Here is a 23,391-nt window from a genome sequence, read left to right as displayed (position 1 = left end):
CTGTGTCTCCCGTGTCTCCTGGGTCCTCTCATTCCAGAATGACTCCTTCCATAAATCATCTATAATTACTCCTGCTGGTCAAAGGTGAGAGTGAAAATCGCATCTCGGTGGTGAGGGTGAGTTTTCTCTTTGGGTACTAACAGTTTACACAGTTCCACAGATGATGACTTGAGTGTGTTAAGTCTTCATTTACAAACAACAACAACAAAAAGTTCAGCAGGGCCCATGAGGACAGCATTAAAAATCCCTAATTATAGACAAGCATTTCAGACATTCATTCTACACAAACCATCGGTGGATTACGTCTAACAAGCCAAATGCTTGCAGACAAAGGCCACAGCCTGCTTAGACTATGCATAGTGATTCAGAATCAAAACTGTCTCTGGCCCTGGTCACACCCTGACTTCTCTCCAGCTACTTTTGTTGTTGATGCTGTTGTTGTTACAATAGACTGAATTAAAAGGCAAAGCGGTCTCCTATCTCCTCAAAATGGAGTGTTAGGAAACTAGTGAAAAGTCATTAGGCACAGACATTTGGAGTTTTAGTATTTTATTTGGCTTAGAAAATCTAGGAAGTGATCTAGAAGAAAGTATTTAAAAAAAAAAAAACTTTCGTGTTGGGGGAGGTGGGTTGAGGAGATTGGGGGTGGTCTTTCCATTATTTTAATGAAGGAAAATAACACATCTTTTTCAGGAAGAAGTTGCAAAACATGGTTCCAGAAATAAAAACTACGTGCATACATCCACATGAATTTCTGAGCCAGATGCCAAGCCCTTCTCTGAAGCCATGTGAATTTTTCTCTTGTGCATTCGTCAGCCTGAGTCCAAGCCATTTTATTCTTTCCTCACTGCTGTCTGGTTTTGGTTAGTTGCTTCTTGGCATTGCTTCCGCTGGAGCTGAGGGTGTCTGCTCCTTTCTCCCCCCTCTTTCTCATCCCTCCTCCATTTCTTTTCTTTCCTTTTAAAACTTCTCCTTTGGTGTTCTTTCTCCTGGGTCCCATAATGGCTCTGAGGGGGTGGAAAGGGGGCAAAATAAGATTAAACAGCCTCCCACTCTCACACTGTCCATCTCCATCAGATAGTCACACAAAATGTAAAGAGCAGGCTCCCAGGAACAGCCCCATATGGTTCTGGAGTGCGAACGAACAGCTCCCTGGTCCACTCCTCTGCAAGAATCCGTAGGCCCTCCCCCAGCCTTCCCTCATGAACAGACCCCCATCTTCACCCTAGTCCTGCACTGACATTTTGTGCAGAGGCCTCCTTTCAAGACAGCCCTTCCACTTGCTTCTCCAAATCAGCCATTTGAAACCCAAAGAGTTGAAGTTACTGTATTCACTCATTTTTAGACCTGCTGTCTTTTATTGGAACGTTCAAGTGGTGGAAAAATCACCCTAGTCGCGTGCCCACAGATAGACTTAAAGAGATGTTTTCCCTCCTGAATTTAAGCAAACAAGTTTTGTACATATATGGAATACGTTCTAAAGAGCACCGCACCACACCGTTGTCTTCATCTTTTTTTTGTTGTTGTTCTGGGCTTTCGTTATGGATTTCAGCTGGAATTATTTCTGTCAATGTGTGATCACCCTTTGGAAGGGTCACTTAACATCAGAATGCGTATGCTTCAGATTAACATGTCGGGGACAAGGGGTGGCAAAGTCCCTCCCCGCTAATAAATTGACAGTTAGTTAAACTTGAGTCAGCCTCGCGGTTTAATGGTACGGTAAAAACCGAACTGTTTCTTCTTGTCCAGTTCACATACACTGTGCTCTTTTGAAAGAGTTGCTAGTGAAGCAGGAAGCCCACCCTGTCTTCAGAGAACACTTGAAGTCAGAGAATCTTTCATCTAACCCTATGGGTTATGCTAGAGTTTTCTCAGAGCCAGGGGAACAGCCTTTTGCTGGTGGTATGCATAAGACTTACAAGCAAAACAAACATCTCCACTGTGTATAAAATTTTCTAAAACTGTTCCAGGGTTTGTGAGGTGTGCTTCAGTAGTACTGTGATTGGGTAGCTTGTCTGATGTCCTCTGATCCATTCCCAGCTATCTCTCCACCGCCCCCTGAAAACACCCCAAAGTTCTCGGCAACTCAAAGGAATTAACACACACAAATGCAAAGACTGATGGGGGAGAAAATCCTCTCTGGGGTCTAAGATGAGCGTTGTGAACTGGAATTACTCGGCTTGACTGCTTGCAAGAAAAATTGCCCAAACCTTCTCTTGAGTTTGAAGTCTGGGAAATGTCATTTAAATCGCTTCACAGTTGTCCCACTGTGAACTTTTGGATGTCCCGTGTTGCACAGTTAACAGGCAGGCAACCTCAGCAGAGATGAACAGAGCTGCTGATGGCTGTGTCTACGAGATACCTAACACCTAAATAAAATATGAAAACATTCGGCAATGTTTCAATTTTCAGACATTTAAAGGCTGTAAAGGGAAACAGGCCAGAGAGCTGGTGCATTGATCTATTTTCATTCAAGTATTTGCTACTTTGTGGTGGCTTCACGATTCCTGTTCTCCTGAGCAAGAAAACAAAAAAGTTGGATACATATCAGCTGTTGCTGGGCATTCTTTTTTTCTTTTTCATCTTTCTTTTCTGAGCTCAATGTTTTTTTCTTAAACTTCTATTTGCAAGTTTTTAAATAATAAAGTTTAAAACAAAAATTTACACAAAATGAATAGTTAAGTCAGGTTGTAGAGATGTGTCCTCGGTATACACATGTATGAACACACACTTAAACATCACCAAAAAGCCCAGTTATTTTGCCTTCTGTCTTGTGTTATTTGATGTATAATTTCATTACTCATCAGTAAAGTAAATAGCTTCTTCAAGAATAAGACTATAAACACACATGATTTCTCTTTGTGGCTCTAAATCTGTTTCCTTCTGTTACTAGAGATATAGTCACTGTGGTTTTTAGGTACATGCAGAGTAAAGGCATTTTTCTGGTCCAGAATATTTACCCTGTTCTCTTAGTAACCATGTGGATACTACAGAATAGGTAATAGAGTCCTGGAAGAGAGTCCATCTTTAATGTCCAAACTTAACAATTTAGTGGAAATGAAAATTTTACCCCAAAATATGCTATTGGTAATCTTAAATGAATGAATCTAAAATCAAGGTGATGAGGATAATTTGTGTTTTGGTAGTATAATCCATTTGGCCATGGAGGTATCCTAATTTCTATTAAGTAGAAAATGGAGGGATGAGGGAACGTATCTACGTTGAAGAGCAACACATGTTTGATGTTCTCAAATGGATTTTTAATGGCTTCTGAAATGTTTTCTAAATTGTGGAAAGGAAAATGTGGAAACTGTTTGATGGAAGTTGATTTTTTACAGGTACATGGTATACTTCATGTAGATCTTTCCCTTGAGTCTAACACCCTCAGAAATTCTCCTGCTAAGAAATATATTCATAAACCCCAGATCCATGGGGGCAGACTTGTCACACCCAATCTTCTCTTTTCAAAAGTTCATTTTGCTGGCACAATTGCTCTTGTTCCCCTGGCGTGTGTGTGTGTGTGTGTGTGTGTGTGTGTGTGTGTGTGTGCGCGTGCGTGCGCACAAATACCTGTAGGTCATACATACAGGAGATGGCATTCATTTCCAAGATATTAAATGCTGTAACTGTGGCCAATTTTAGATTGTAAACGATCAGCATTTCGAGACACTGCTCTTAAAGTGTCTGTGAAAAGACCTCCGTATGTATAAATAAGGTTGGGATGATATGGGACTATCTATCAAGTTATAAATTACAACATTTAAAAAAAAATACTTGAAACGGGCACTGAGAAACCATACAATCAAATAAAAAATGGAAAACCTTTGAACATGTCCAGATTAGTATAAAGCTTCTCAGACATAGGTTTGATGTTATGTTTTAATTTTAATAGCAATAAACTATTTTGTTTATGTACATTCACTTCAAGACTCGATTTATAAAGTATGGCACACATTGTATTTATGCACATGTTTACCACATATTTAAAGTCAGATTCTAATGAGGCATGGCTAGAAATACATAAAGGTTTGCATGTCAACACTATTCCATTATAGAAATATTTTCCTTCCTCCACTTCATTTCTAAAAATATGAAATATTTGAAGAGGGTGGATGGAGGGTGAGAAAGAAGTGCTTTGAATACTGTATAAAGATATCGAGGGTAACTGGCTTTCTTTCTTCTTTTTTTCTACATTCCCATTAAGAACAAAAATAAATACATTGGTGCAGGGCTTAAACTACGCAGAAAACAAGATGAAGGATGCAGTGTTTCTACATTGTAAGGATGCTATTTGCTCAGCCCTCCTCTGTTATGGCATTCCCAGCATATTTGCTGGACCAAATAAACTTTTGAAAATCTAGTTGTCAAAACCTCAACATTTAGAGCTTTGTAATTTTGAATGAGGCAAATTAAAGTGATCGCAAATGAAATATTTTTATAGAAAAAAACCATATACAGCCAAAAGACAGAAAGAAAGAAGAGAGAAACAGAAAGAGAGAGAGAGAGAGAGAGAGAGAGAGAGAGAGAGAGAGAGAGAGAGGAGGGAGGGAGGGAGGGAGGGAGGGAGGGAGGGAGGGAGAGAGAGAGAGAGAGAGAGAGAGAGAGAGAGAGAGAGAGAGAGAGAGAGAAGGTGGGGGAAGAGAAAGAGAAGAAAAAGGGAAAATGGAAAGGGCTAACTTGAGAGAAAACCAGAATATATATAAAAGTTAAAAACCATATTCAAAGACTATGATAAAATAATCAAATATAAACTTAAAATATGGAAGCAGGGTAACATTACAAATGATGGCCTCAGCGAACCCCAGTTCTGCAGGCTTTTCTGCTGCCACACGAAGTATATTTTTCAGGAAAATTGCTTGCAGCAGTTGCGCCCTCCGTTGTTGCAGGAGCGCAGAGAATGCACACGCAGGTCTGAGCGACTCTGCGCTCTCTACCTTTTCAGTCCCTGCTGGTTCCTCCTCCTAACCATATGGAATCCATCTCACTCAAGGACCTAGCCTGCTGGAGGGGTTTGGGAGAAGCTAGGGCTGCTGCTGGCTGTTTTCACGGCATGCCACAGGAAAGTTTTATTTCCAATTGATTGGTTACAAATCAGATAAATATCGCTTCTAATGAAAGCAGCTTTGAACCGCTGGAAATGTTATCTATAGGAGTCTGGAGTTTATCAGAAGTCAAATGTAGCTTTAATCACATCAACATGCTAATTACAGGCAAACAATAAAAGCTTTAAGAAATGATTGTGTGGGTTTTATTGCTATTGACAGTCGCTGGGGTATATTTATTTCGGGAGGTAATTGTCTGAAGACTTTCCCCAGAAAGACTTGTTTGTATAATTAAGCGCATGTTGTGCGAGCTTATCTGCCCATCGGCTTCTGCTAGTTAAGGCTCCCTCAGACCACCGAGGCAATTAAACAAGGAGAGTCAAGGAGAGAGCTTTTCAGTAGTTCATTTGTGAGGGCTAAAAAATAAAATAAAATAAAAGTGCTAATGTGCCCTGAAGGCACAGAATGGACTAGAATGACAAATGAGGTTAAATGAAGTTAACTAGTAAAGCAAGAAGGGTAAACAGAGCAGTCCACGATCAGTAATATAAGAATAGGGAAAAATCGGAACTAACTCAAATAGTTTCATTTTAGTGTAAAAAAAAAATCAGGGAATGGGAGAGGAGAGTTTGTTTTGTTTTGTTTTCTTGTTTGTTTTGTTTTTTCTTGGTGTATGTATACAATATCACTCAACAGGGTGGCACCATCTGAAGAGGAGACAAAATTAAAAAAAATGAATAACAGTGCATGTATGTCCCAGACACCCTGGTTTTCTTATTTTATTGTGGATTTGTTTTGTAACTCTCAAAAATACCCATGTAAGAGCTTCTAAAACCAAGTCTGGTGGCATGTGGTTGCAATCCCAGAACATGGGAGGCCAAGACAGGAGGATTGCCGAAGTTTGCTACCAGCCTGGGCTATATAGTAACTTCCAGGCTATCACCAGAAAATAATTTGTGCCCTTAAAGTTTGATAGGACCGTCCTGGGGCTATACTTGGCTTCCTTTTCCACCCAAATAAACAACACAGAAGAAATGACAGTTCTTGCTCTGGACATTGTTTTTAAAGCCAGGACATCTGAATCTATATATTTATATACAAAATAATTTATGCATATTCTATCTGACTGTATTGTGACTGGATCAGAGAGGGAAAAACAAACCTTTCAAACTATAAACTATTTTTGTGCCATAAAGGATCATTCAAGTGTAAAAGAGAAGGTGAAACCCAATTTAAAAAAATAATATATTGAAAGGTGTTGGACTGCGTTTAATTCTTTCCATTCCCAAATATTGGACTCTGTTCAGTTTTCATTTAATTCAAAGCAATTAAAAATGTGGCAAATCCTTGATCTATTTTTTTTAACCTTTAAACAGGGTCAGTATTGAAGTTGTTGTCACATTTTAATGGGTTCAGACTCAGTTTATGCAAGAGACAATCACATTTGCTTTTAAAAGCCCTATAAAACCCAAGAGCTTTTAACCTTTTGGATGCATTAATAAAATGCTAATGACATCATGGCCAAGACCACATTTGGAGGTCCCCAAAACCCCAAATGACTGTTGTGAAAAGAAAACAGAATTTTAATCAAATGATCTGTTATTTTAATGGCCACTTACAAAACAGGAGATTTATTGAGAAGCATAAAATTTGTTTGCATGAGTGAAGGCAAAGCTTTTAAGAATTACCTTCCTCTAGTTTTCCCCTCCCAGTTTTTTTTTCAACATAATACTACTAAATATTTGTGAATTGTGACTCAAGTCTGAAGGTTTCTCTCTCTCACAGAATATAAAAGGAAGGCTAGGGAGAGAGAAGCGAACTGGTGCCAGTTTGTCTGCCCAGACTCTGATTTTTGGATGGAGAATTTTTTTTTTTTCCAGGGAAGGATTTGGTGGGAATGTTTCTCCCTTCAGGGTGAGTTATCTGATATCCATCCTGAGACCAGTCCTAAGGCCATACTTTCAAGCAAAACCGTGCAAGGGAGAAAAAAGTTAAGTCTTTGGGTAAATTTCTCATCTAATTTACAGCAGATCTCTACCAGTTTCCGCTGGGCAATTAAGGCTCTTTTTAGCATTTCTGATTGCAAAACACTTCGTTTTTTGTTTTGTTTTGTTTTGTTTTTAGTTATTTCTGATAACTTGAGAACCTTCAAAAAAAAATCTGCCCCCCTCCCCCAGTGCTTCTTCCTTCGCTTTGAACCTCTGTTCCCCATTTCTTCCTCTCCTGGCTAGAAGTGCTATCCAATGACCCCTGGTGCTGATTAAAGTTTCTAGTGTGACCCCTGAATGCATTTTATTACATGGCTGCTCATAAAACCTGCTTAAACTGCTGGCTTATCCAAACTCCTGCCTCTCCTGTGGAAAGCCCATCGTCAGTCTAACCTCAGACAGGAAAAATACAAACAAGCAAACCAAAGAAGTCTGAAAAAGTCTCTGCCGACGCCAGAGAGCTTCCCAGCACATGGGAGGAACGCCAATGCAGAAGGAAGGCGGACACTTGCAAGTGTTGAAGAGATGGTCCATTTTTTAAACATCATAGGTGAGAAGGGGTGGGTGGAAACAGGAAAAATAAGAGAAACGATCCTCTTTGTTGGGCTTCCATTTTCCCCAAAAAGAAGTTACAATATTGAAATAAGTTACAAGGTACTGTGATGTGAAGCTAGAGTATCTCCCAAAGGCTTGATGCTAAAGGAAGGTTTCATCCTCAGGGTGGAGATATTGGAAGGTGGGTTCTGCGGGGAGGTCTTTAGGTTATTGAATGTTACCTTGGAAGCTGATTAAGTCCCCTCGTCCGATACTCACTGTCATTTATTTAAAAAAATAAAAAAATTAGTTACTGCTGTGTGTGCATAATGCATATATGTGTGGGTGTGCACACCACACTGTACAGAGGTCAGAGGACAACTCTATGGAGTTGCGTCTCTCTTTCCACCTTTTCAGGGATTCCAGGGATTGAACTCAGGTCTCCAGACAGTACAGACAGCATCTTTATCCATGGAGTCTCTCACTGGATTCCACTACTGTTTCTGCTTCCTGATCATGAGGTGAATTGTTGGGCTCTCTCTTGTGTTCCTGCCACTGTGTGTCACCACTTGCCCAAAGCAACTGGATGGCTGAACTTTACAAAACTCTGAGACCAGTGAACCTTTTCTTTTCATTTTCTTGGGTGTTTTGCTATAGTGATAGATAGCTGGCTAGACTAAATCACAAGGCAAAAGTAAGGGATAGTTAGCTCAAGCTAGTACAAGTTATCTCTGAAAACAACATGCTCCCAAGATGAACCCCAGGAAAACATTTACTTGGCTTCCAGAACAATACACACCCACACACACACACACACACACACACACACACACACACACACACACACACACACACACAAAACAACAACAACAATAACAGCATCAAAAAACCCGGGAAAATACCAATTTATTTACATGACTCAGAAGATGAAACCAATGTACAGTTAACCTCAGTTTTGCTGTTTATTATCCTGGACTGTCATTTACTGAAGGAGACAAAATCCATTATGTTCGTAGTACTTTGTAGATGGACTTTCTGAGGTAGCATAAAGGGTGGTAATGTTCACACTGAGGACGAAAGAAGTCAGTGTTTGAAAGGAAACGAATGCTATTGGTGACTAAAAAGTATTCAATCCTGGCCTTCCCTGGAGAATGAGACTGAGTGGATGTATGTGTATTAAATTTAGTTTAACACCTGGAAGAAAAGGTGTTAAAATTCAATTTTCATTCACAAAGTATGAAAATAACTCAACAGGGTAGATTTTGATCCCTGAGCTAGAGTGTAATATAGGTTGAATATTTGCTGAGTGATGCTGAACTGTTAGGTTCTGATGGCAAGGTATGCCCCCATTGCCTCATGGGCCATAGGAAATGATCCTGGGCACTGAAACATCCCCTGGAATGTGTCTGGCCAGTCCCAGTTAAGATTCACCGACTTAAGAAGGATTCACCTTCAGCACTTTTCCCTGGTCAGGCCCCTATTTCCATGGTTGGAAAGCTGGCACAATTCATATCCTTCCTAGAACCTTTGGCACTCATCTCCACAATAACAGAGGCCCAGAGAGTTCAGCAATTTTTTCTTACTACCTCAGTCCATAGCCTTGATCATTTTTATATGCTGGAATTCTGAATAAAGTAATTCAAGTGCATCAAATGAACCATGATATTAGATTAAAACAACAATTGTGGTAGTTACTCTTAGAAAAATTACCTTTAAGTTTGTTTTTGAAACTCTTTAAAAGTGATATATGAATTGAACAATTAGTCTAGAAAAAGGCCCCTCTATGTCTCTATGTGTTTTTTTTTCCATTTTTTCACTAAAATCAAGCATTCTCTTAAGGATACAGTTAGGAGAAGCTGTTTTCTTTGTGCATTGCTAAAATGAACTGTCAAGTTTCTTTTATTTCAGTCTTAGTAATTTAATTCACTTAGAGACTCTTCAATAATGGATGAGATTCAATAACCAATGATATTCAGTGGCAATTTTAAACATCTTATCTGCAACTATTGACTATAGACAGGGCATATTTTTAGATGGAAATGCAGGAAAGTCTATAAATAAAATACATGAAGGCCGAAGAAGACCCATCTCATTCTCATCGGGACTCTGACAGCTTCTGAGCTAGATAGTTTATGATGTAACCATGTCATTTCTTACCTTAGCCATATGCCATATGCAGCTATTCCCTTTTTATAGATAAGGAGACCAGGGCTTAGAGAAGTTAAGTATTTACTCACATTCATATGTTCACATGACTTTAAAGTGTAAAGTTGAGAATTTCATCCTGGACAATCTGATCCAGTGTAGTACTTTGAGTCTAAAATACTCCTTAGCCCACATATCTTACTCATCCTTGTGAAATCCCAGTGAGAACACTCAGAAGAAGAAAAAAATCACAGGCAACAAACAAGCGCACATTTTGTTGCTATCTTGGATTTTTGGACATTGAATAGTTGTTAAGCTACAATACAAGGTAATTTCTTCCATGAACAGTTCCTGAATGTGTTAGCCAGTCAGCTTTCCATTACTGTAACAACAACAACAACAACAACAAATCAAACCAAACCAAAACAACAACAAAAACTTAATAAAGAAGATTTATTTGGGCTCTTGTTTTCAGACCATGGTCACTTTGCCATGTTACTTTGGATCTATGCCAACATAGCACATCATGTGAGGAGCATATGGCAGAGAAGCCCTGCTCTTACAGAATGCAGAAATCGAAGAGCGAGGAGACTGGTGCTTCCAATATCTTCTTCATGGACCTGTTCCCAAATGCTCCACCTTCTCACAATAGCACTGTGGGCTAAGGAACAATCCTTCAACACAATGACCCTCAAGGACCATTCAAAATCCAAGCTAAACATATTTGTTGCTAGCTGATTCTCTATGTAATGCATCTACTCTCATTTTTTATTTACTTTACTTTTAATTTTGAAATTTTATGGATCATATATATATGCACATACATTTACTTGATAACATGCAAAATATCTTCTTAAAAGAAGTGATACATTTCTAAGTTTGGACCGATTTTTTTTAATCTATACAAATATTTATACATTTTCATGAAGTAATATACACATACTGGCTTGATGCACACATATGTATATACTAATGTCTAAATCAGATATCCATGTCCTTAAATATTTAATATTTCTTGGTGATAAAAAAATCTGAAATCCTTTCTTCTATCTTTTTGAAACACACAATACTCCACCATCATTTATAGTTACATCACTATGTTATGAAAGAGCAGAGACCATGTCTGCTGTTTCAGCTTCATATTCCTTGACCTACTTTTCCTATCTTTGCATCCACTCATTCTTCCCAGCATCTAAAACTACATTCTACTTTAAACTTCCATGAGATTATTTTAGAAATATACTCTTCATGCAAGTGAGATCGTGCAGCACTCATCTTTCAGTGGCTGGCTTATTTCACTTAACATCATCATCTCAGTTCGATCTATGATGTCACAAATGAAAATCTTTCCTTCTTTTTATAACCCAGTAACATTCCATTACATATAAATACATCGCTTTTTTTATTCACTCATCAGCTGAGGGATATTTTGGTTGTGTTCAATTCTTGGCTGTTGTGAGTAGTACTATAATAAACATCAAAGTACAGATATCTCCTCAACATACTGGTTTTATTTCCTTTGGATAAATTCCCAGGAGTGGGATTTCTGGCTCATATGGCAGTTTGAGTTTTAATTTTTGAAGACTCTCTATTATGGTTTTCTGTAATGACTACACACAGTTTACATCCTCACCAACAGGATGCAAGAATTCTCTTTCCTTCTCAGCCAGCACTTGCCGTCTTTTGTCTTTTTTTTTTTTTTTTTTATAATAGCCATTCAAACTTCCAAAGATGATAGCTTCCCCCATTACATCTCTGGCTTGCATTTCCCTGATGACTAGTGATATTGAATATGTTTTACATCTGACTAGTGGCCTTTTGAGTGTCTTCTTCAGAGAAGAATCTGTTTAGGTCCATTGCCCATTAATTAAAATTATGTTATTATTTTTGTTGTTGGATTTATTGAGTTTCTAAATACGCTGAATATTAAGTTTTTCCTGACGTATGTTTGAAACATTTTCTTCACCTGTACAGATGCTTTTAGCTTACTGTAATTTCTTGTGTGTACATCTTTGGCTTTTATTTCTTGTGTTTTGAGGATTGTATCTAAAAAAAAAAAAAAATCCACCTACAGTCCAGTGTCCTAAAGCATCCCCATAATCTTTCTGCTTGTAGTTTCACAGTTCCAGGTCTCTAATTGTCTAGGATGGAGCTAGGTTCACTCTTTTGCACCATTCATCGAGGACTATAGACTTCTCTAACTCATGACTGTAGCAACTTTGCTGGAGAACAGTGGATTACAGGTACATGTTATAGCTTTTTTTTTTTTCTGTCCAACAATCCATGTGTCTGTTTCTTTGCCGGTATCATGCTAGAGTTTTGTAGTATATAATTCAGGGAGCTTAATATTTCCTGCCTTGTTCAAAATTGGCTCTTCAGAATTTTTGTGATTCCATATGAATTTTAGGATATTTTTCTAGTTCTGTGAAGAATTGATAAGTATTGCACTGTAAACTACTTTGAATAATATGGATACATTACTTTATATAATATATATCTGTACATTACTTTGAATAATATGGATAACCAATCCAGACAGTATTGCTCTTTTTTATCTATTAACACATTTCCCCCATTTGTATCTATATTTAGTTATTTCCATCAAAGTTTTATAGTTTTCACTATAGATATTTTTGTGTCATTGGCTTAATTTATTTCAGATGCTTTATTTTTTATATAAATGGAATTACTTTCTTTATTTTTCAGAAAAGTCATTATTGACATTGAGCAATGATACTTTTATTTTTAATGTCATCTCCTACAACTTTGCCAAATTCATTTCTTAGCTCTAGCAAATTTTTGTTTGCATAATTGATTGCCTCTTTTACTTTGTTTGTTTGTTTGTTTGAGACCAGAGTTTCTCTGTGTAGCCTTGGCTGTCCTGGAACTCTGTAGACCAAGCTGGCTTCGAACTCACAGAGATCCACATACCTCTGCCTTCTGAGTGCTGGAATTAAGGGTGTGTGCCTCCACTGCTAGGTTCAAGTGCCTCTTTCTGTAAGATTATATCACCTATACACAGTGCCTCTGTGACTTTTCCTTTGTCAATTAATATGCCACTTATTTCTTACTCTTGCCTCATTGCTCCAGATATATCTTCCAGTGTTCTGCTGAATTAAAGTATTGAAAGTAGTAGACTCTTGTGCTAGATCTTAGGATATTTTGAGCTCTTCCCTGCTAAGCATGTTAGATGCAAGATATATATTTCTTTAAGTAAAATTGTCCCCTGTCTTCAGGCAGGCTGTAAACTAGGAATGAGTGCCTGGCCCACTGGATGTCCTGGGATTCCAGTTGAAGCAGGGAAACAGAGAAAGTGCATGGGCCAAAATAAAAAAAAATAAGGTTTTGTGTATTTTGTTAAATAAAATAATGACTAGAAAATCTGTTATGACAGTCAGGATCATTAAAACACAAATCAACCCAATAAACACATTTTAATATGCCTGGAAAAATAGTACATATACAGCTATATGCAGGAAGATATTAATCACAGCAAAGATTTGAAAACATAAGATATGTCCAAAATTAGAAAAATCAATGCATAAATGATGACTTTTATACAATGCAAAATGTTCCTCTAATGTGGGTTGAGTGTCCTTAATCTAAAGATCTAAAATTTAATGCTATGCTTAAATATTTTCAGAATTTGAAAATTTAAAAATTTTGGATCTTGAATTTTCAGGTTTGGGATGCTCAATTATTAAAAATATATACAGATATTCCACAACTTAAAAACATCTCCAAACTTGCAAAAACTGTTGATCCCAAGTATTTCCAATCAAAACCATGTAACTTTTAACAAAATTTCAAGTAAATAAATTATAACAATGTCTTTACACTATTCGTCAAGTTTGATGAAATATGCATTCAAATAGACAAACCTGAAAAGCAATGTGTTGAAGCTTTCAAAGATGCTCTAACATGAGTGCTACTTCAGGGTTTTGTAAAATTTTTATTTATACAATTGAGAATTTCTTGAGTACTGTACTAACACCATTCCCCCCTCCCTCTCCACTTTCCAGTGCCTGCTATATCCCTTGCCTCATTCCCTTTCAAATTCATGGCTTCTTTTATTTATTTATTGTTGATTTACATATTTATGATATATATATATATAGTTGTAGTATGTATATGTATATATAACCTGCTGATTCCACTTACTGTTGCTTGTACATATGTTCTTAGAGCTGACTACTTGGTACTGAATAACCAATTAGGGAGCTCATCCCTGGGGAGACTGATTCTCCATCTCAGTAGACTTTAATTTCCTGTAGCTCTTCATCTAGGAGTGGGGCCTTATGAGATTTCCCACATCTACATTGGCATGTCAACTGGTTTTTGTCATCATTCAGGTCTTGTTTAGTTAGCTATACTGTTGATATTTCATGGTAGATAGTTTTCAATATCAAAAAGTCAACAAAGTTTGGGTAGGGTAGCATACACCTCTAGAGTCTGAGGCAGGAGGCTCAGAGCCTGGCTACATAGTGAAACTCTGTCTCCAGTGGCAAACAAACCGGCAATCAACACTCAGCAAAAAACCAAAAACCAAAAAACAAAAACCCATCACCACCAACAAAACAAGATCAAAACAACAACAAAACAAAACAAACAAACAAACAAAAAACCAAATCATGTATATGGAAAAACCGGGAGTGAACATCTCACCGAATAGCAAAAGACTAATTTTTCTTTAACCTAAAGCAGGAAAACTCACCTTTGCTACTTCTATTCAGCATATTGTTGGAAGTACTAGACAAAGAAATAAAAAACAATCCAATTAGAACGGAATAAGTAAGATTATCTCTGTTTGTAGGTGGCATGATTAGATATGCTGAGAATCCTAAACATTGTACAAAAATAAAACTAACAGAACTGACAAGTTCAGCCAAGTGTTAAGACATGAAAGAAGTACATGAAATAATCAGAAATCAGATGTTCCTCAACACAGTGACATGAGCAATCCGTGCAGAAAGTCAAAACGGTAATTACACCTGCAGCTCCACAAGAAAGAGTAAAATACTTAGGGATAAAATAAAGAAGTAAAGGAGACAATAGAGACAGCCATGCTCCTGGCTTGAAAGATTCAGTACCATCAAGTGACGACACTACCCAAATGATCTGCAGCTTGAACAAAATCTTTATCAAAGCCCCAATGTGTAAAGAAATTAAAACTCATATATACATAGTCAAAGTTCCAAACTCCCAAACTGGCATGAGGCAAACATTTCAGAAACAACTCCTGAAGCATGTGTTTTTTTTTCAAGTGATTTACTAGGATCATTCACTAAGCAAAAGAAAACCTCAGCAAACAGTTCTGGGAGAGCTGGATATCCACATGCAAAATAATAGATTTGGACTGTGGTGGTACTGTGTTCCCCGAAATATTGTGCACTCTAATAAACTTATCTGGGGTCAGAGGACAGGACAGCCACAATATTAAACATAGAGGTTAGGCAGTGGGTAGCACACGCCTTTAATCCTAGCACTCCAGAGGCAGAGATCTACCTGGATCTCTGTGTGTTCAAGGATACAACCAAGCATGGGGACTCACGCCTTTAATCCCAGGAAGTAATGGCAGTAGGCAGAAAGGTATTTGAGGCGTGAGGACGAGGAACTATAGGTCTGGTTTAGCTTTTAGGATTTTGAGCAGCAGTTCAGCTGAGATTCATTCTGGATGAGGACTGAGAGACTTCCAGTCTGAGGAAATAGGGTCAGCTGAGGAACTGGCAAGGTGAGGTAGCTCTGGCTTGTTCTGCTTCTCTGATCTTCCAGCATTCACCCCAATAACTGGCCCCAGGTTTGATTTTATTAATAAGACCTGTTAAGATTCTTGCTACATTGGACCTTTACCTAAATCCATATGGTAAAATTAACTTAAACTGGTTCTGTAACCTAAATCTATGATGTAAAACAAACTTTTAGATGAAACCACAGGATGAGAACTTCCCTAATGTTGAATTTGGTAATGATTTCTTATATATGACACCAAGGCACAGACAACAACTAAGGTAGATAAATTGAACTTCATGAAATTTTAATTATCTAAAGAAACTATTAACAGCAAAGGGGCAACCTAGTGAATAAGAGAACATATTTACAAATCACATGTGTGACAGCAGATTAATGCAGGATCTACAGTGAACTTCTAAAACTCAACAACAAAATAGACAGATCATTTCAAAGTCATGCAAAAACCTTTGTGGGGACATTAATTTATATATATGTAAATGTCAAATGAAAACATAAAAATATGCCAACATCTAATCAAAAAGGAAATTGAAGCTACAAGGAGATACCACCTTACTCATCTGAGTGGCTAATATACTGAACAGAACAAGAAGAAAGAAAAATGGAAAAATAACAAATGTTAGAGCAGTGGTTCTCAACCTGTGGGTTATGACCCTTTGGGAAACCTCTATCTCCCAAAATATTTACATTACTATTCATAACAGTAGCACAATTACAGTTATAAAGTAGCAACAAAAGTAACTTTATGGTTAGGGGTTGTCACAACATGTAGAACTGTATTAAATGGTACCAGCATTAGGAAGGTTGAGAACCTCTGTTTTAGAAGTATGTGGAGAAATTGGAAACTTGATGTACTGCTCATAAAAAAGTAAAATGGTATAAAACTAAGGAAAACAGATGAACTTTAAAAAAATTAATAAAAATACAATTGCCACATGATCCAACAGTTCCATTTTGGGGGTGTGTCCCCCAAAGAATTAAGATCAGTATCTTTCCAAGTGTAGTAGCACATGCTTATAATTACATCATTTCGGAGGATGAACAAGGATGCTTCTAAGTTCTAGTTCAGCTTGAACATCATAGCAAGAAGGTGTCTACAAATAAATACAGGGCATGACCTCAAAGAAGTAAGATCAGAGTCTTGCCAAGTGGAGTATCGAATGCCTGTAATCCTAGCCTTTGGGAGGCTGAGGACAAGACTCTCAAGTGCTAGTCCAGTGTGGACAAGACAGTGAGGACTTGTCCATGAAAAAACAAAGTCTCAAATAATCTTAGAACCCCAAACCAGAGTTTCATAGAAACATTCAGTATAGACAAAAACGTCAACATAACTCAAGTAGTATTATCAATAAATTCATGGATGAGAAAAATGTGCTATGCACATGGTCAAATGGTCATAGAATAGTGTCAGACTTGAAAAAGGAATGACATTCTGACATAGACAATGAGAACATTTTGCTAAGTAAAGTAAGTCGTGCACTAGTAGTGGATAGAATCTGAGGGAAGAGAATGAAAAGTTGTAGTTTAGTGGATAGAGACAGTTAGAAGACAAAGGGCCCAGGAGCTGGCAGGATTGCTTGCCTAGCATGCATTTGCCAGCACAGAAGTGTGCACCTATAATCCCAGCACTTAGCACCTGGGAGGTAGAGGCAGGGGATCTGAAGTTTAAAGGTCTACCTCAGCTACTTAGGGAGTTTGGGACCAGCCTGGTCTAGAGACTGCCTCAACAACAATGTAAAAGTATTATGGAGAAGAATAGTGGGGGTGGCTATATAAGAATATGAATATAGTTATTGTCACCAAACACTTAAATAGATACAAGTAAATTTTATATTTTCATAAGAATTTAATTTGGTCTCATTTTTTAAGACTATTGATTTCTAGCGAGGTGTGGAGGTACATGCTGTAATCCCTGCAATCATTCTGGAAGGTAAAAGAGCTGACATATTATAATTTACATGAAGTATGGCTGAAACAGTACCTGAAGAAAGAATGTACAAGTGTATAGTCCCATATCAAAGCAGGAGAGAAAGTCCTTAACACAATGACCCTGCCCTACCTTAAGATGCTAGATCAGGAAGAACCAAAGAAACCTAAAGAAACAGAAGAAAGGAAACAATTACAATTAGAGCAGTAATCTATGAAACAGAAAATGGGTGAATGAAACCAAAGGCTGATTCACCAAGAAGACCAATAGAGCTAATACAAACTCCATAGACAGACGAATAAAAGATATAAATTACCAATAGCAAAACAGAGTGACCTTCTGCAAGAGGGCTGACTACAAGTACCTGGTGTGACCCCCTCTCTTGCAGAGGAGAAATAGAAAAGAATGAACACCATCACTACACTGGAACATTTGAAGACAATCACTGAGCAGAGTGGGAATGAAACAGAGACTCTGGAACACTCAGAGTCAAATAAAGAAGCACAACAGCACATGCCTTGTATCAGCAGCCCCATCAGCGCTCCAGTCCACAGCAGACAACCAATGACAGGCAACAAAGCCCAAACCAAACAAACGGGATTCTATCAGACTCGAAGATTCTCCAAAACTGAAACCGCAGAATAAGGAAAATGGGAGCATCTCACCTGTGGTGGGTGGAAGGCAGAAGGAAAAGGAGGCTAGGGACAAGATGTAGTCTTCTAAGGCAGACCACCACTGGCCTACAACCTGAGAAGGTCTCACCTTCTGTTAGCCTAGTCACTCATCAGGTGACAAGGTTAGTGTCCTCAGGATTCAATTACCTCTCAGTAGTGTCACCAGCTGGAGAATGGGCCTTCCTTTCATACACAAGCCCTTCATTTTTCCCCATGGCTTAAAACAGCAAAATGACAATCGTAACTGTCTATTTTGTGTGGTTAGTAAACCTGATTTCAGCATTGTTTTTTAATATGTCTGTTGGCTCCTCATCGTTATAATGCTCGCACTACTTTTTTGATGAAGTTTTTTGAAAGAATTTGAACATATCTTTTACTTTAAAAAAGAAATCTGTCTTTGGAGGTTTTCTTCCCCATCAACCCTTTTAACTTTAAGATTAGACCTTTATTTAAACTCCACAAAAATCTATAATTTTCTTTTTGTCTCTTCATCTTCCTCTGCACCCTCTAGACGTCTCATCATTCACTTAAATGACTCCTGCATTATACCTTTCAAGTCCCATGTGGTAGGTATTTGTGCATGTGAGTGCATCTATGTATGTGTGTGTGCGTGAGTGTATATGTGTGGGAGAATGTAGGAGAGTGTGTGTGTGTTGTATAACGCCTTGTATGTGGTTTCCATGTGTGAGATATTATGTGATTGGAGATATTACCTTTCCTTGATAGTCTAGACCATTGGTTTGAGCCTCAGTGGTAATCATATAATTCATCTATTCATTTACTGAGATGTTCACGTTGGAAATTACAACTTTAGACACGATAAGTACTTTTGGTCTGCATTCTTATAAATTGTCGTATGAATTGTTATCTGTCTCCAGCAGCATTGCAAAGTGTTGTATGTTTTTTTCATGAGCATATTGCTTGTTATCATGAGATAGTAGTGTGGGTGCTGGAATAACTAGAAATGAGTTGAGGCCCTTGGTTTGGGGGAGGTGAAGGGACAGCAGTAGGCCTTTACTCCTGAGGAAGCAGGTGAAATCCTTTCAGATTCTGAAATCCACACCCCCTTCCTCCTGCACTAGTAAGAACCCAGCCTGCTTTGCTCCTTGATGAAGACTAGAAGAACAGGTGTCTGCATCGGTACTAACACTGATTTTCTTCTGAGGATCCATGCTGTTTTGGAACAGGAAATTTTCCTTCAGGGATCCTGTTTTTCAGTCTTCATCTGGAAGGTCTTCTGATCTCAGCTTCTCCCAGACCACACAGAATACAGCTCCACACAGCTTCTCCTCTGGGTGCCATGCAGCTGAACGTCACTTACACCTGAGTGTGCACCAGTGAGCTTTAGCAAAACCTCACACCTGAGTGTGTACCAGTGATCTTTAGGAAGGTCTCACAGGAGTGTGTACCAGTGAGCTTTAGTAAAACCTCACACCCGAGTGTGCATCAATGAGTTTAAATAAAGCTTCACAAGTGAGTGTGAATCAGTGTTGGTAGAGCAGAAAAGAGGTAAATTAAGAGGAGAGAAGAGAAGCTATATTTTAGTTAACTTGTTTTTTTTTTTTTTTTTTGGAAAACTCCCATTATATATTGAAGAAATTGTGTAACAGGGAGAATACAGTAGAAGAATTGTAATAATTGTGAAGAGTCGGGGCACTTTATTCAAGTGCTGCCTACTTTTCTCCATTTTTAAAAGAAAATCTTAGATCCACACCTATAAGAAATATATTTCCACTTCATAATACTGATGATTTTCCGAATCATGTTTGACAGTACTGTATGAACCAAATCAAATATGTCTGAAGAAGGAATGTAGCTAGAAGGGTCCTAGGTTTAGAATTTATAGAGTGGGTAGTGCTTTGGATGATGAATGACCACCGCTGACTAGGACATACTGTACAGTGGTCGGCAACCCTCATTTTTCTTGTTGAATAAGCTCCATGAAGGTGCAAGCAGGTCCCCCACTTAGTTTTGTGACATCCAAGGTTCCAAATCTTCCAAACAGTATACACAGGACATTTAACGTATATCTTACGGAATGAAGAAAGACAACCTTTGTGAATACATTCAGTAGTTCAGTAAAGGAAGCAGATGATGAAGCATTTGGAAATGAGGGCTCAGGATGGGAGCAGAGGGGAGGGAGGAGGGACTGAGAGGAACAGAGGGAGGGGGAACAGTAATCAGGATAGACTGTGGAGAAAAAAAAATCTATTTTCAATATAAAAAGTATGAAACACCAAGCGTGGTGTCTTTAACAATTAGACCCTTAAAATTGATTTCAGTGGAAGTAGTAAAATGTGCATTTGTTTGCTTTCTGAGGTCTCAGCTATGCAACTTTTCTATGGCACATGATCAGCCAGACTGTGGATCTTGTTTAATGCAGAAGCAGGAAGTTTTGTCCCAAGGATGCAAATGTGAAGATTTTATAAATGCAAAGCATTGTCTACTAAAGCCCGAGGATGAATTAAAAACATTGATTTTTTTCATTTCCTTCTTATTTTCAATGCTTCTCTAAGAGTCTTGCAGAGAAGGGGAAACAATGAATTCATTGTCCTGTTCTTTATAAACAGTCTGAATATTATAATGCTGAAGAAATAATTGCCCACATTGAGCGCTAAAATATGATTTCAAAGCCAGAGCGACAAGGGCCAAAATCAGATTTTGAATTGCAAACCTACTTAGTGGTTAACTGGACTCTGATGGATTCTTCTCCCTACTGCTGTCTGAATAGGGTTCTTAATTACAACCTGCTTTTAGTTTTCCTAGATGACATCAAGATGTGTGGGATTAAGTCGACAGTACCAGGCACACTGTGTAACAATTATGGCAAACACTGTGTTTCCTCAAGAGTAGGAGAGAATAATTTCCTGGGTCAAAATATTAGTGTCTAGATTTTCAAGGCTGCTATTATTATTCTGCAAATAAACTCGTTGTTCTGTGATGTCATGTACCTATTACTGCACTCAAACTATTTTACTCCCTAATTAAAATTGTTATCAATTTAAATGTTTAATTTGAAAGATGGGTTTCAAAATAGATAATATGAACTATCATGAATATTGTTGGGGCTACTTACCAAGGATAGCCACATGGGAATATAGTAACACTACACATTTATTTGTGACCTATGTACTTTCAAAGAAAGGATTTGAAGTATACACCACTCAGAGTGAGTGAACAAGATTCCACCAGCTCTTTCTGTCTGAAAATTCAAGACTTGAACAAGAATGCCCACAGAAGGCCAAACATGGCAATTTTCTCCAGGACTGTCACAGCATTCTGCTTCCAAAGGGGCCGACACCCAGAAAGCTCACAGCTGTTCGGTCATTGCAAGTTTAAACTTGACCCTAGTGATATCATAACCATGGAATATAACTTATTAAAAATACCACAGCTGAGCCTTTAGGTTGCATAAGTTGTCCTTAAGAAAGGCACTCCACAGGGTCTGCCTTAGGCTGCTCACACAATAGGGCACACAATGGAAGGAGTTGGCTTAATGTAAGAGTCCACTGTCGCATACTGTGCTGAGACTTTAATGTCCATTATCTCAGTCCCGTAAGATGGAAGTAATATTTCCTTTTTATTTAAAATATCTTTCATACAATGTATTTTGATCATGTTCCCACCTTCCCCAACTAATATTTCCTTTATTCTGTAAATGAGTACTGAGACTTGGAGAGGTTCGGTACCTTCCTCAAGGTTGCCCAAGTGGCAAGGGCAGAAGGCTGCTCCCCTAGCACTCTGCTTTAGAAGCATCTTTTCTTTCTGTTACAGCTGGAATGCTTGGAATTCAGATTAAGTTTCTTTTAGTCCTGCATTAGAGATTCGCTCTGGGCATCTCTCAGAAGCCAAATAAAATAGAAGATAGTGAAAGCAGTTGATTTATCTCCTAACAAAACAAGGGACCAGGTCTCACCATTGGAGCACCCATTGTGGCAGTATTAAAAGTCCGGTCCTCCACCATTCCTTCTCTTAGATCACAGGATCCCCCAAGTCACTATATGTGCTTATGGCTAGGCCCTTCTTTAAAAACATTACCAAAAACTACTGTCTGGAAGATGAGACAATTGCATATGATATAAATGCACACTCAAGTGTTTTATGACTACTCGAATATTCTTTCTTCTGAGAAGAAAGGTAGCTGTGTACAGCAGGGGATGGTGCTTAGGAACAGAAAGGGGCTGCAGCAAGAAAATGAAAGAATCCTCTACTTCACGGTCTGCTTAGGTCAGACCCTAGACATAGCATCTTGGGGCAGGAGGAGAAAGGGAGACTTTGGTGATCTCCTTCCCCTTGGACTCTAGATACTTGTAAGAGTCTGAAGATTCTATCCCTGTTCTTGATGTCTGCCTGAAGATAACCATGGTACTTTGGCCCTATGCTAATGTATTTTTTTTAAATCATTTTGAAGATCAAGCTTTGGTATCAGGGTCAATTCTGAACTGGATACTTCCATTTCGATAATACAATGGATGAAAAATAGATGTTGGAGGTTTCTCCTTATTCTTATATTTATCCTTTGAGTTAGCATGAAGTTTGAAGTATAAATTAAGAATATGACTAAGAATGGTACTAGATAGATATTTTACAAAGGGAAGGGAGAATTCCATGAATTATTGACATCATTGACTTCCCTGCTCCCTGAACAACGCAGAGTACTGTATAAATGACTAGAGAATGTACCGCAGCCTGTAAGGGTTAAAGAACCGAATTCCTGCCCAAAGTTCGTAAAACACGGAGTTTCATTTTTAAAACAAGGTTCTTAAAAAATTACCCCGCTCTTCAGGAAGTAGTGTCGAAGGCTGTCACAATGAGACAAACCCAGGGGCTTGGCAGCCATCTTGTGCACTGAAAGACGAAGTGTCTGGCCCTGAGCCAAGGAAAGCCAAAGTGATCAATATTACATTCTGAAAGCACCAATGGACCCTTTGTCCGAGAACTAGCACTTCTGGGAGATGTGCCAGAAGATTCACGTGTGTATATGTGCACACACGGAAAGTAACATGATGATCCAGGAAATTCAGTCATATGGGAAGATCAAAGGCACAGCAGGGTATTCCTGTGACTGGCGTTGGTCAGCAATACTTCAATGTCCACATCCAAATATGAAGGCAGCTTAAAGAGTCTACAGATGGAAGAGAAACCGAGACTTGAAAAACTGTACCAATTTCTCTCTCTCCTGTTGTCCTTCCACCTACCATGAGCAACCCTAGTGGACTGTCAATCACTCCCTTGTACCACTTTGAAGTATGACTCTCTCCCTGAATCCTACAGAGTGAATGCCAGCCTGGCCTGACTTCACCTCTTCAAGCATTCTGCCCTCCTGCACTCAA

General features: G+C 38.4%; 1 long non-coding RNA gene across 1 annotated transcript in view; it reads right to left on the bottom strand.

The window, feature by feature from the left end:
- Nucleotides 1–532: 532 nt before the first annotated feature.
- The window catches only part of LOC128109892 (uncharacterized), a 34,971-nt gene continuing 12,112 nt past the window's right edge, over nt 533–23,391 (bottom strand). The window contains exons 2-3 of the long non-coding RNA XR_008217948.1: nt 14,424–14,458; nt 533–1,007 (exon numbers count right to left, since the gene is read on the bottom strand). This is a non-coding gene — a long non-coding RNA (uncharacterized LOC128109892). The remainder of the gene's footprint in view (nt 1,008–14,423; nt 14,459–23,391) is intronic.

Source organism: Peromyscus californicus, unplaced genomic scaffold, assembly GCF_007827085.1.
Source record: "Peromyscus californicus insignis strain IS unplaced genomic scaffold, ASM782708v3 Scaffold_14__1_contigs__length_90479793_seg_2, whole genome shotgun sequence".
Classification (NCBI taxonomy): Eukaryota; Metazoa; Chordata; class Mammalia; order Rodentia; family Cricetidae; genus Peromyscus; species Peromyscus californicus.
This window is presented reverse-complemented; position numbering and strand designations above follow the sequence as displayed.